At 43.3% G+C, this 12,303-nt stretch overlaps 1 pseudogene; it reads left to right on the top strand.

Moving 5' to 3' along the window:
* Window positions 1–4,547: 4,547 nt before the first annotated feature.
* The window catches only part of LOC116628779, an 8,678-nt pseudogene continuing 922 nt past the window's right edge, over window positions 4,548–12,303 (top strand).

A 12,303-nucleotide genomic window follows, 5' to 3' on the forward strand; every position in this document is an offset into this window, starting at 1 on the left:
AGCCCCGGGGCCCGGCGGCGGCGGCGGCGGCTGCGGCTGCGGCGGCGGAGGCGGCGGCGCCGGAGGAGGCGGCTGCGGCTGCGGGTTGGTGGCCATGGAGGCCTGGGCCAGGGAAGGCGCGGGCCCGGGCGGGCGGGCGCTCCTGGGACGCGGCGGCTGCACCGGTCCCGCCGCCTGAGGGAAGCCAACGGGATGTTGTTACGGAACCAGCGGACCCAGAGCAACCCCGGAAGTGAAAGGGAACCAGGGGAAGAGAGGAAAAGGCGGTGACAACAGCAAGGGAGGTGCGGCGACGGGGGCCGCGAGGGGCCAGTTCCGGCCGCCCGCGGGCGCCCTCGCGAGGCCGGGCTGCGGCGGAAGCGGCGGCGACGAAGCCCAGCGAGCCGCGGGGTCTGGGCCAAAAGCCCGAGTCCGGAGACCGGGGCGGTCGGGCGTGCGAGCCACGCGACTCCGCGAGCCGGGGGCCGACTGGGCGCCCGCGCGGAGCTGGCCGGCGGGCATCACGGTGGCGTTTAGGCTGACGCTCTTGCTTCTGTTTCACGGAGCGGTCGAGATCCATAGGGATCCGTAGACATTTACAATGCGAACCGTGGGTGGAACTGCTTATCTAAACTGTCCTGTCCGTCTTGGCTCTCAGCCTGTGGCCCGGCCCGGTTCTCTTCCAAGCAGGTAGCTCCAGGGGCCTCCTGTCTCTCCCCCTCTCCATCCTGTTTTTCCGTGGGCATCCCCCTCTCGCTCTCCGAGCGTCCTGTGGTCCATCCCTCCTGCACCTTCCTGCCCGTGCAGACAAACCCACAGGCGTTTAGTTTTGAGGGTCTGCTATCGATTACTTTGATAGTAACAGGGAACGTTTATAAAGCTCGCACCATGTGCCCGGCATGGCGCTAAGCGCTTCTTCCATTAATTCGTTCACTCATTCACTCTTGAGAACAACCCTGAGCTGCATCTTAGTACTGTCCTCAGTTTGCAGATCAGGAAACCGCGACGTGAAGTAAAATGCCCAAGGTTACACAGACAGCAAGCAAATCGCCTGATTCTGGACTGAGTTATTTCTAAAATTACTGTTCGTACACGATCAAAGTAAAATAAGCGTTTTTCCTAATTACTTAGTAAAATGTAAAGTTCATTGGAAAGTGCATCTCTTGGTGAAGTGGATATTGTTGCTTTTACAAATTCGTATGTCTGTGGATGAATATGTCTTATTGCTGGAAGGCTGAGAATCGCTTCTATTTTTTTTTTTTACTTTTATTCTTATTTCTAGTTTTTACAGCTGTATGCCCTGAAAAACCGTGTTCATATAACTAAGTACTATACCTGGGAATGGAGTTTTATTGTAGCAACGTCACTCAATTCTTGATCTCAAAAAATTAGGTTTGATGACTTATGAGTTCACTGTTCAATTCAGCCCTCCTTCATTTTTGTTGAAACCAAAGAATTTGAAAACCACCTGACTTGCGGAAGGATTTGTTTATGTAGGCCTTATTGTTCCACTTTTTCAGTTACTGGTAAATATACCAAATAGACTTTATTAAAGTATCAAATGACTATAAATGAGACTTTTTTTTTTTTTTTCAGTGAGATGTACCTTGTTTAACCTGATATATTCAAAAGTTTGGGGAAAATCTAGATATTGTTCATTTTCTTAAATGGTTTCAGATAAAATGCTTTTTTAAATTTTGTTTTGTTATCCCATAGTTCAGTTTTGTTTTTGTCAAAACTTTGCAGCTGATGATACAGCTCATTCAAGTTGAAACTTTGTCAAGCATGGAAAATGTTTGTCATATACCCAAGTAACAGAGCCTGTTTTCATCATCAAACTAGCCAGATCCGATTTACTTTCTGTGAGAAACAGTTTGCCTCATTGTTTCAATTCAAATAAAGTGTCAAGCGTTTTGAGGATTATAATGAAGACTGCAGAGAGAAAAAGTCAGAGATTACTAGGAGCAATGAAGATTAAAATAGTGTAAGACATAATTGTTTTATCCATTTTCAAAATTAATAGTGAAAATAAGATGCGAATATGATGTTTCCCTTAATTATCAACAATGCAATACTTACTTACTTAGCAGTATGTAACTTAGCAGTAACAACATACTTAGCAGTAACAACATACTTAGCAGTATGTTGCTAAGTATATGTTATTTGCTACGCATATAGTATGATAAAAGGCATGGCCTTTGTTTGGTATATATGGGTGCATGTATCAAATTTATTCAGCTTTTGGGGAATAACTAAGAATCATCCATAAAAATTCAGCCAAACTCCATAAATTTAGTTAGTCATAGTGATCTAACTTTTTAAAAATATAATGAAACAATAAGGCATTTGCTGCTAAAAATAAATTGGTTCAGTGGCTAGTGGCTTCTCCCTCGCCCTCTGCCCCTCCCCCCTACCTGAGCATGCTTGCTTGCTCTTTCTCTCAAATAAATAAATAAATCTTAAAAAAATAATTTTTTGTTTCGTGAATAACATTTAGAAAATCCTAAATATTTTCTAAAATGTAATAAGGTGAGAACTGATTATAATGTAAATAGATGATTCACAATTGATTTTATAAAATGTGTGTTAACTGTCTTACTCAGTAACACACACTGAATCTAAAAGAAATAGCTATTTGTATCCATGGGTTCAAGTTACACTGGGTAGGCACATACTAGATACAATGTAACTTGAACAATTTTGCAGCCTTATAAGCTAGTTACATCGAAAAGAATGAGGGTCACTGATCTGTACTGCTTTGACTGCTCAAAGGTACTTTTTACTCTTGAAGACAGATCTTAGAGATGAGTATTGTGAATACCTGGAGGGGAAATGGCCTATATTTAAATCTTAAAAAAAAAAAAAAAGCCTGTTTTAGGCAGTCATCATTTCTTAACAATGACCTCTTTGCTTTGATCTCTCCTGTGACTGTTTAGAAACAGTAATGTAATTTTTGCCAATAGTGAGGGTGTGAGGTCTTAAAAAAAAAAAAAATTGCCATTGTTCCCCTACCCCACTGTGTCTGATTTCAGAACATTCCAACAAGGATCAAATGCTTTTCTCAGTGAACGTGATTGAGCTCTCCTGTTGTTTCCTAAGTCTGATGCTAAGGTGACAGTTAACAAATTTTATGAATACTTTGGAAATGAGGGGAATGATACAGTATGTTGCTAAATACAGGAGTTATTTATTATGATAGCAACTTACTGGGACCCATTTGTATCCTTGGACACCACACTCCTGCCAAGTGTCTGGGCCCTGTGATTTCCCCTCTTCTACAGACCAGCCTGCCTAAACCCCTCACCCCTACCCCATCCTCTAAACCCTGTCTCTGAGGGCTAATGCAGTGAAGGCCAGCCATCGGTTTATGACTATCTCCTAACCCCCAAGGAAGCCCATTGGCTTACTGGGCAGGTTCCTTCCCTCACCTCCCCAGGGCTTCCCCACTCCAAATCAGGCCCTAGGCCTTGCCTTTCATAATCAAAAAATTGACCAATATCATTTCCTAAATGACCCTCTGTCAACACAAAGCCCAGTTGAAACCTTGAAAGTTTCCATTTCCAATGACAATAGAACACGTTTTTAGGTGGGGTTCAAGCACCCATTAAGTTCTTGTAACAGTTTTTGTAAGGTTGTGTGGGAGAGGACAAGTATTATTTGCCTTTTCACAGCAAACTCCAAGCTCACAGCTATCCCTCTATTTCTGCTGCAGTATAAAAGGAGATAGTAGTTGGGCAGAGTGTTATCAAATGTGAATGTGAGAAGGGGGATTGCTTTTTCTCTTGAAGGAACTTGAAAGAATTGTCACTTGCTCTGGGGTCAGGACATGGAGGTGGGTGGCACAGGGGGATGGTAAGGTAGAGAAGGGAGGGGTCTTCCAGGGCAACATTTGGCACACTGGGAACCTTCTCATTCCTTACCAGTCTGGGAGTGCTCAAGAGTGAGGGTGCTTTGGAAATGGGGGCTGTGTGAGCATCTTATCTGAAAGAGCTGCAGAGTTCAGGAAGGCAGCTGAGACCTAGCTGGTAGGAAAATGGATGATGGGACTGGGACAGCAAGATAGTAGGAATGGCAGCAGAGAACCAGGTTGGGCTACATAAGCCCCTGGGATTATTGGGGCAGGAATTCCAGAGAAGGAGAGAAATCAGGAGGGGTGGGAGAGGGGTGGGAGACAGGTAAGGGACACTCTCTGGTGAAGTGGGACGTATCAGTCACCTTAGTTATTCATGCTTTATTTGATAGGAGAGTCCTGTGTGGGTAATCAGGTAGATTAGCAGTGGTTCTCAAACTTTAGCATGAGTCAGAAATCTCCTGGAGGGCTGGTTAACACACAGTGCCGGCCCCATGCCCAGAGTCCAATTCGGTAGGTCTGGGACAGGGCCTGAGACTCTGTTTTCAACAAATGCTGATGGATCACCATCTGAGAAACATCAGACTAGACAAAACACACCCCACAGGCCTAATCCGGTTTACCTGTCTTTATAAGTATTCACTGGAATGTAGGCACGCCCACTGGGTTTGCTTTGTTTCCATTGTCTGGCTGCTTTGGCAGCAAGGCTAGAGTTGAGATGGCAAAGGTGAGAGGAGTTAGCATATGGCCATTTATAGAAAAAGTTTGTCAACCCCTAGGCGAAGGAGGCAGGCAGCAAAGGTGTGGTTGTGAGACTTTCCAGCTGGGAAGGCTGTACTCGAGAACTGCCATTCCCTAGATAACAAATTACTACTTCTCTGAAGAGGAGATAATGCCTAATTCACAGGGTAGCCAAGTCATATAAATGACAGTGGTTTGTAGTATGCAGCCCAGATGAAGTGAATCATTAAGAATGGGTGGAGTTTGTGGGGTGCCTCTGTGGCTCAGTTGGTCAAATGTCTGATTTTTTTTTTTTTAAGATTGTATTTATTCATTAGAGAGAGAGAGAGAGCGCACAAGCAGGGGGAGAAGCAGGCTCCCCGCTGAGCAGGGAACCTGACTCGGGCCTCAGTCCCAGGACTCTGGGATCATGACCTGAGCCAAAGGCAGATGCTTAACCGACTGAGCCACCTAGGCGCCCCTAAGCATCTGACTCTTGATTTCAGCTCAGGTCATGATCTCAGGGTCTTGAGATCAAGCCCAGCATCTGAGATTCTCTCCTCTCTCTGCTCCTCCCCACTAAGATAAATAAATAAATAAAGTCTTAAAAAAAAAAAAAGAATGGGTGGAGTTCAGACAGAGAGAGAAAGGGAAAGCTCTGCATGTTGAGGAAAGATCAGGCTATAAAGGAAAAGGGTCAGAGTGTGCCATAAATGAGAATATAATCAAGGTAAAAAACCAGGTCTTTAGTATGGTACTGGGTACACACTCTGAGTATAATAGATGTTCATTTATTATGGGATATTTATTTCATCTCTGTTAGAAATATTCTGTGATATAGTCCATCAGTTAACATTAAACTGTCCATTAAGGGGCACCTGGGTGGCTCAGTCGTTAAGCGTGTGCCTTTGGCTCAGGTCATGATCCCGGGGTCCTGGGATCGAGCCCCACATCGAGCCCCACATTGGGCTCCCTGTTAGCGGGAGGCCTGCTTCTCCCTCTCCCACTCCCACTGCTTGTGTGCCCTCTCTTGCTGTGTCTCTCTCTGTCAAATAAATAAATAAAATCTTAAAAAAAAAACAACAAAAAACTGTCCATTAAGATACATGCAGATTTGCTGCTACTTTGTGAAGAAATTGCTCTTGGCCTTGGGGGAGGGAGGTGGTGGGTATACCAAGATAGAATTCTAAAATATGAATTTTCTCATCTATGTTTGGGGAACCCTGATGGCCATTTATCTTTCTCTTATATGATTGCCTTTTTGCCATATTTTTGTTCCATGTTTCCTAGTGTGAACACTTTTTTTTCTTCATAAGAAGATACTCTTTTAATGCAGGTAACATCGCTTTTTTCATATTTCTCTGCTCTTAAGATTTAAACTGGTAATGATAGCAATCAGATTAGCAAAAGTAAGATTTATTATAAAGTTAAGGAGCCAGTGTCAGTAAATGTTACTGAGTTGCTGGCTATTTTGACAATTGTGGTGACATTATAGCAGATGGCTTGAAATAAAAGATATTCTTTATGTGCTTATAAAGACGGAAAGGAGCTTTGCATTTATAGTTTTCATGACGATTGTCTTTATTTTATTTATTTATTTTTAAAAGATTTTATTTATTTTTGAAAGAAAGAGAGAGACAGAGACAGAGCACAAGCAGGGGGGAGGGGCAGAGGGAGAAGCAGACTCCCTGCTGAGCAGGGAGCCCCATGCAATGCGGCACTCTGATGCTCCCGGGACTCTGATGCTCCCGGGACTCCATCCTAGGACCCTGGGATCATTTCTGGGATCATGACCTGAGCCAAAGGCAGATGCTTAACCAACTGAGCCACCCAGGTGCTGGATTGTCTTTATTTTAAAAATAGCTTTAGTGTGTGTATATGTTTCTTGAATATTCTAGATGGTAGATGGTGCCCTGAAAACTAAAAGTCACACCTCCAGGAAGGAAATTATGAAAAGGAGAAATGAAAGGAAGAGCCGTAGAAATTATGTGATATTATCTGAATACCTTAAATCCAGTGCAGGTCTAGGTGGAATCTAGGCAGAAATTCTGAGGAGGAGAAAATAGTGATTATAAGCAAGAAATTGCATACTTAAGTAAGAATATTTGACCTCGGAGTAAGGAATATTTTCAGAGGGGAGATGGCTGACAGGCATCTATGAAAGGGAGGGATCCAGAGTGTCTAGAATTGGCACTGTCTCTGGAGAGGATGTATTTGCTATGTAGGGCCAGAAGAATTTTCCCTTCTTCTCTGTTAGGTTATTTGGCTGGTCAAACAACTAAATGGACATGAGACAGACTTAAAGGAGAAAAACAAATGTAATTCCATGCATACAGGAGCTCCATGAACATGAGACCTGAAGGGCAGCCAGGTAACAGAAGCTTATATAACATCCTAGCTAAGAAAAGGGGTAGGGGTCAAGGGATAGGAAGGGAAGGAAGGCGAGACAGGTTTGGAGAACAAATCTTGCCCCATTCGGCAGGTAAATTTCTTCGGGAAGAAGGGATCTTCTAGCCCCTTTCTTCAGTTGCCACTAAGGTGCTCAGTCCTTCAGAGAAAGGTGAGGCCACTTTGGGGTGAGGCCCTCCTTCATCAGCGACTAGCATGGTGCCTGGCAGCACCCACCCAGCAGTTGCCTGCAGTCTGGCCTCCCCCTGGAGCTCACCTGCATCCTCTGAGCCCTTAATCTGCCAGACAATGAGGTGACAGTCATGGAGGGTAAGATCAATGCCCTCAGTAAAGCAGCCCGTGTAAACAGTGAAGCTTTCTGGCCAGGCTTGTTTGCAATGACCTCGGCCAATGTCAACATCGGGAGCTTCTGCTGCAGCATAGGGGCCGGTGGACCTGCCCCAGCAGGAGCTCCTGCCCCCTCCACCACTGCTGTCCCAGCTGAGGAGAAGAAAGTGGAAGTAAGGAAAGAAAAATCTGAGGAGTCTGATGATGACATGGGCTTTGGTCTTTTGGTAACATGTCCAATAAAAAGCTGAACTCTTTTAAAAAGTGTCTTCTGGTAATAGTTCTCTTCCTGTTATAGGCTTCTTTTCCCATGTAAACTTAGGCAGCTGAGGTGGAGGTAAAGAGCTTTTCCTGAATCTGCTGGGTTTTGATTACCTTTGGTTCAAAATAATCCTCATGCTAAAGGAGCATATTTGGGAGACACTTGTTCTGAACCCCCTCAGCTATTAGGTGCCAGCCATTAAGTTCAATTAGATGATCTTAGTTCCTCTTATGACTCTGTGATCATTAGGTAACATTTGGGGCATATTTGGCTTCACATTTGGATTTTACTATGGAGGAGCACCTGGGTGGCTCAGTCTGTTCAAGTCTGTTGAAGTCATGATTCCAGAGTCCTGGGATCGAGCCCCACATTGGGCTCCCTGCTCAGTGGGGACCCTGCTTCTCCCTTTCCCTCTGCCTGCTCCCCCTGCTTGTGCTCTCTCTCTCTCTCTCTGTAAAATAAATAAAATCTTAAAAAAAAAAAAAGTTTACTATAGGAAGAAAAGGTACTGTTCAACACATATAGGAATCTCTCCACTGGGTGGAAATACCTCTTCCCATGAATGATTTTAAGTTTTTATTTTAATTCCAGCTGCCGGAATGATTTTTATGCACAAAGCTCTAAGAGCTTGGTTAATTGTGAAACTACCTGGATTCAGATCCATTCTTTGTGTCCTGATACTCACCTTCTGGCCTTGCAAAACTGAAGGCTGGGCCCACACTGTGGTGACCCAGTTGAGCCATTGCCATGGGGAGCAGTCTGGGTGGCCAGCTGCCTGTCTCAGGTTGCATCCAATTTTGTTGGCTTTAAATTCAAATGGCACTGATTACACTGGTGACTCATGTTCTTTGTAGACAATGAGGACAATATAGAGGTTTATTGACAACAGCTAACAATCCAGGGTTAAGCCCTTGATCCGAGCTGCACCAATTAGAACTGTCCTTGGGACGTTTGGAGGTAATTGGTGTCCCTCTCTGGTGGCCACGCTGTAAACACATATCTGGAGTAGTCAACCACCAGATCCTGTTCCACATGGACAGAGCCAGTCTGTGGGAGGGAAAAAAAAAAAATCTACCACCCACAGAGTGAAGCGCAGATGAGAGATGGACAGCGAAGGTTCTACCTGCTTTCCACATATTCCTGCAGCCTGGTTACTTGTCCTAGTCATCATTGGGTTATGTGAAACAAATTGCAAAAGACATCCTAACTGATGAAAGTCCTGTTATTTAATATGGAATGTGCCTTGCTATGCTTATGGGAGGGAACTAAAATGGGAAGGGATGGTGGAAAGTGGTGGCAGGTGCACAGGAGCCTAATGAACACCGACGTTCGTCAGTGTTCACCCCTTTGTAAAACCACCTTGGCCTCACACTTCCTGCTAACTGATGCCGGCGTGCATCACAGCATCGATACAAATGTGATATTCTTCAAGCCAGATGCACTGTTCTTTTCATATTAGTGCCTCAGTTACTCAGGGAGGCCATGGGTTGAGTGGGGACAACTCTTAAAATGCAGGAACTTTCTTACGACAAAGATGTGACTCAAGAATGATTTCCATGGAGTTGAACCATATGCCTCAAGAGATATCAAAGTTAGTTGGAAAAAGATGAGACAAATGCTCACTTCTTGAAAGAAAACTGAATAAAATATTCATCAGTAATTATTTTTGGCAATGAATACTAAACCAACAATTGTGCTTCTCTGGATTTAAGTCAGGAGCTTGTTCAAATGTTTTGCACACTCTTTCTGTGACAAAGAGTGAGATCATAATTAACAGGTGAGATTCAGGTAACCATTTAAAAAAAAATGATAATAAAACCCCGAGTGGCTGGGGTACCTTGGTGGCTCAGTAGGTTGAGTGTCGCCGACTCTTGATTGCAGCTCAGGTCTTGATCTCAGGGTCGTGAGATCAAGCCCTTTATCGGGCTCTGTGCTGGGCGTGCAGTCTGCTTAAGATTCTCTCTCTCCCTCTCCCTCTGTGCCTCCCTGACCACATTTCTAAAAAAAAAAAAAAAATCCTGAATAGCTGTCAGAATTCTTTTTGATTAAACGTAAACTTGAATTTCTACTATTTTAGGTTATCAGAAATACACACTTTGATGTGGTAAATATGTTGAACAAGTTACAGTGGTGGTTAAACAGTGAGTTTTGCAATAAAGAAAGTATCTGTGTTCCCCAAATCTAGACATTTCAACAAGGAAGGAAGAGAGAAGAAAGTGAATTTTTATTTATATATTCACATTTTCTGTTAATAGGCAACTGAACAGATGTTCTCTACTATCTTGTTGGTCCCATAGCAGAGATTTGCCTAATACAGGAAGCCCAGTGGGCATGGGCCCCATTCTCAAGGAGCCAAAGTGCTCATTGTAAAGACAAAACATGCTTGGCAGGTTCAAACCTGTTTGTACAAATACCTATTTTTTAAGCTGCAATTTAAATTATAATATATATTTGAAGTAAAATAAGTGCAGTCGGATCATGTAATAAATGAGGGAAAAATGGAAAAAAAAATAAATGTGTACATATATGGAAGGGTGCTGGGGTGGGCTGAGTTCAGAGGTGAAGCAAGCACTCTGTAGGAAGGCAGCCTTGAACCTGGTTTTAAAAGAGATGACGGACACTGGATGGGCAGGGGGTGTGGAAGGCATGGGTAAGTAAGTAAGCAAGCTTAATTTTCAAGATCAGACATAGGAAAAATATAGTCATACAAATATAGCCATATTCACTCCTGAAGTGAGCATATTTCTTAATTTTGATTTACATAAGATAGTACATAGCCCTTTGACTAATGAATGCAGAAGAACAAATTTAAGTCTAAAGCAAAGGCAGATTTATTCCAATTTCCTAGACTAAATGTGTAATATATGAAATAGATTATATGAGTGAAGAAGTTTATTTTTACAGGCATGACTATGAAGGGGTAGAGCCTGGGGGCTTTGAAGTGACAGCTGGGTTTGCATTTCAGCTTTGCTGTTTTCTAGCAGTATGACCATGGGCAAATTGTTCCATGTCTCTCTGTGCTGTTTTCTTATTAGTTAAATACAAAGAATAATATAGCAACCATAGGGTTTGGGAGAAGATATGATTGAGAGATTCATTCATTCCACAGGTATGTTTTGGGCTCCTACTACATGTCAGGAAATGTTCTTTTTTTTTTATTTTAAGATTTTATTTATTTATTTGAGAGAGAGAGAAAGAGGAAGCACAAAGGGAGAGGAAAGAGGGAGAAGCAGACTCTCCGCAGAGCAGGGAGCCCAATGTGGGACTCGATCCCAGGACACTGAGATCATGACCTGAGCCAAAGGCAGAAGCTTAACCGACTGAGCCACCCAGGGGCCTGTCAGGAAATGTTCTAGATGTCAGAGAGAAAGGAGGTAAGCCAGACAGACAGACCCTTGTCATAACAGTGTTTCCATTCCAATGGAATTAGCTGGTCAACAACTAAATGCATGAATAACATATCAGACAGAGATAAGGGCCCTGCAGAAGATTAAATAGAGCCATATGATCGAGGTGAGGGGATAGCAGCTTGTAGGTTAGGGATGGTCTTTCTGGGACCTGAATGTTCTAGGGAAGCCAGCCATGAGAAAATGAAGAGAAGCAGCCCTGGCAGGGAGAACAGCTAGTGTGAAGGTCCTGGGGCAGGAATCAGCTTTATTGTGTTTGAGGAGCAGAAATAAAGTCATTGCAGCTGGAGGATATTGGGCAAGGGGTAAAGGGGTAGCAGATGGAATCAGATCATATAGGGCTTTGACATCAAGGATAGGAAATGTGTTTTGTCTTTTAAGTGCAGGGAAAAGCCCCTGGAGAATTTTAATCTGGTGAATGACATGATTTCATAATGGATGTCAAGTGCTCACCACTGGTCCTGGTGCAGGATACACATTCAGTAGATGTTAACTGCTGTTAGCACTTCATTTAATCCTCACACCAGCCCAATGTGATGGTTACCATGAAAGGAAATCACTCCAAATCTGATCCGGGGCAGAGATTTGTGGGCTGATGTGATTTTTAGCCCCCTTGGGAAGGATCTAGCCTTCCTGATAAAGCGCTGGTGTTTTTTTTCTGATGGAGTTTAATGGGATTTAGAGTCCTTCTGGGAAGTTAGATTGACTCTATTCTGCTAACTCTTGTTCTTTAGATGCACCCAATAACTTTTAACCAGATATTCAAAGGTACAATGCTCTTTTAAGCCTGATGCTATCCTAATAATCTGCAAACCACACATTCATCTTTTAAACCTCCAGTCAAGTAGGGTTCGTTAAATCACGTTTGTTTTCCTCCCCAAAGAAAACCTTTGCACTAGTGTTCTTGAAGTCTTTTCCCTTGCCAACAACTTGAAATAAAATGTGGATAAATATTCACACTCAATTTACCTGAAAAGCTGGTTTGAAGGTATCATCAATACCACCATTCTACAGATGAGGAAACTGAGGCTTACAAATGTCACGTGACTTGATCAATGCCACAGATCACCACCCAAAAGCCTGTGCAGGTAGGCACGCCACTGTACTTCCTCCCAGGAAGACCAAACTTAACCTAGTGTTCTAAGAAGCAACAGAGCGAATCTGAACCCAAGGGAAAGCATCATCCCTGGCTACCATACTCCTCTTTCTTTTCTTTCTTTCTTTCTTTCTTTCTTTCTTTCTTTCTTTCTTTCTTTCTTTCTTTCTTTCTTTCTTTCTTCTTTCTTTCTTTCTCTTTCTTTCTCTTTCTTTCTTTCTTTCTTTCTTTCTTTCTTTCTTTCTTTCTTTCT

Source organism: Phoca vitulina, unplaced genomic scaffold, assembly GCF_004348235.1.
Source record: "Phoca vitulina isolate PV1807 unplaced genomic scaffold, GSC_HSeal_1.0 scaffold3, whole genome shotgun sequence".
In the NCBI taxonomy this organism is placed as follows: domain Eukaryota; kingdom Metazoa; phylum Chordata; class Mammalia; order Carnivora; family Phocidae; genus Phoca; species Phoca vitulina.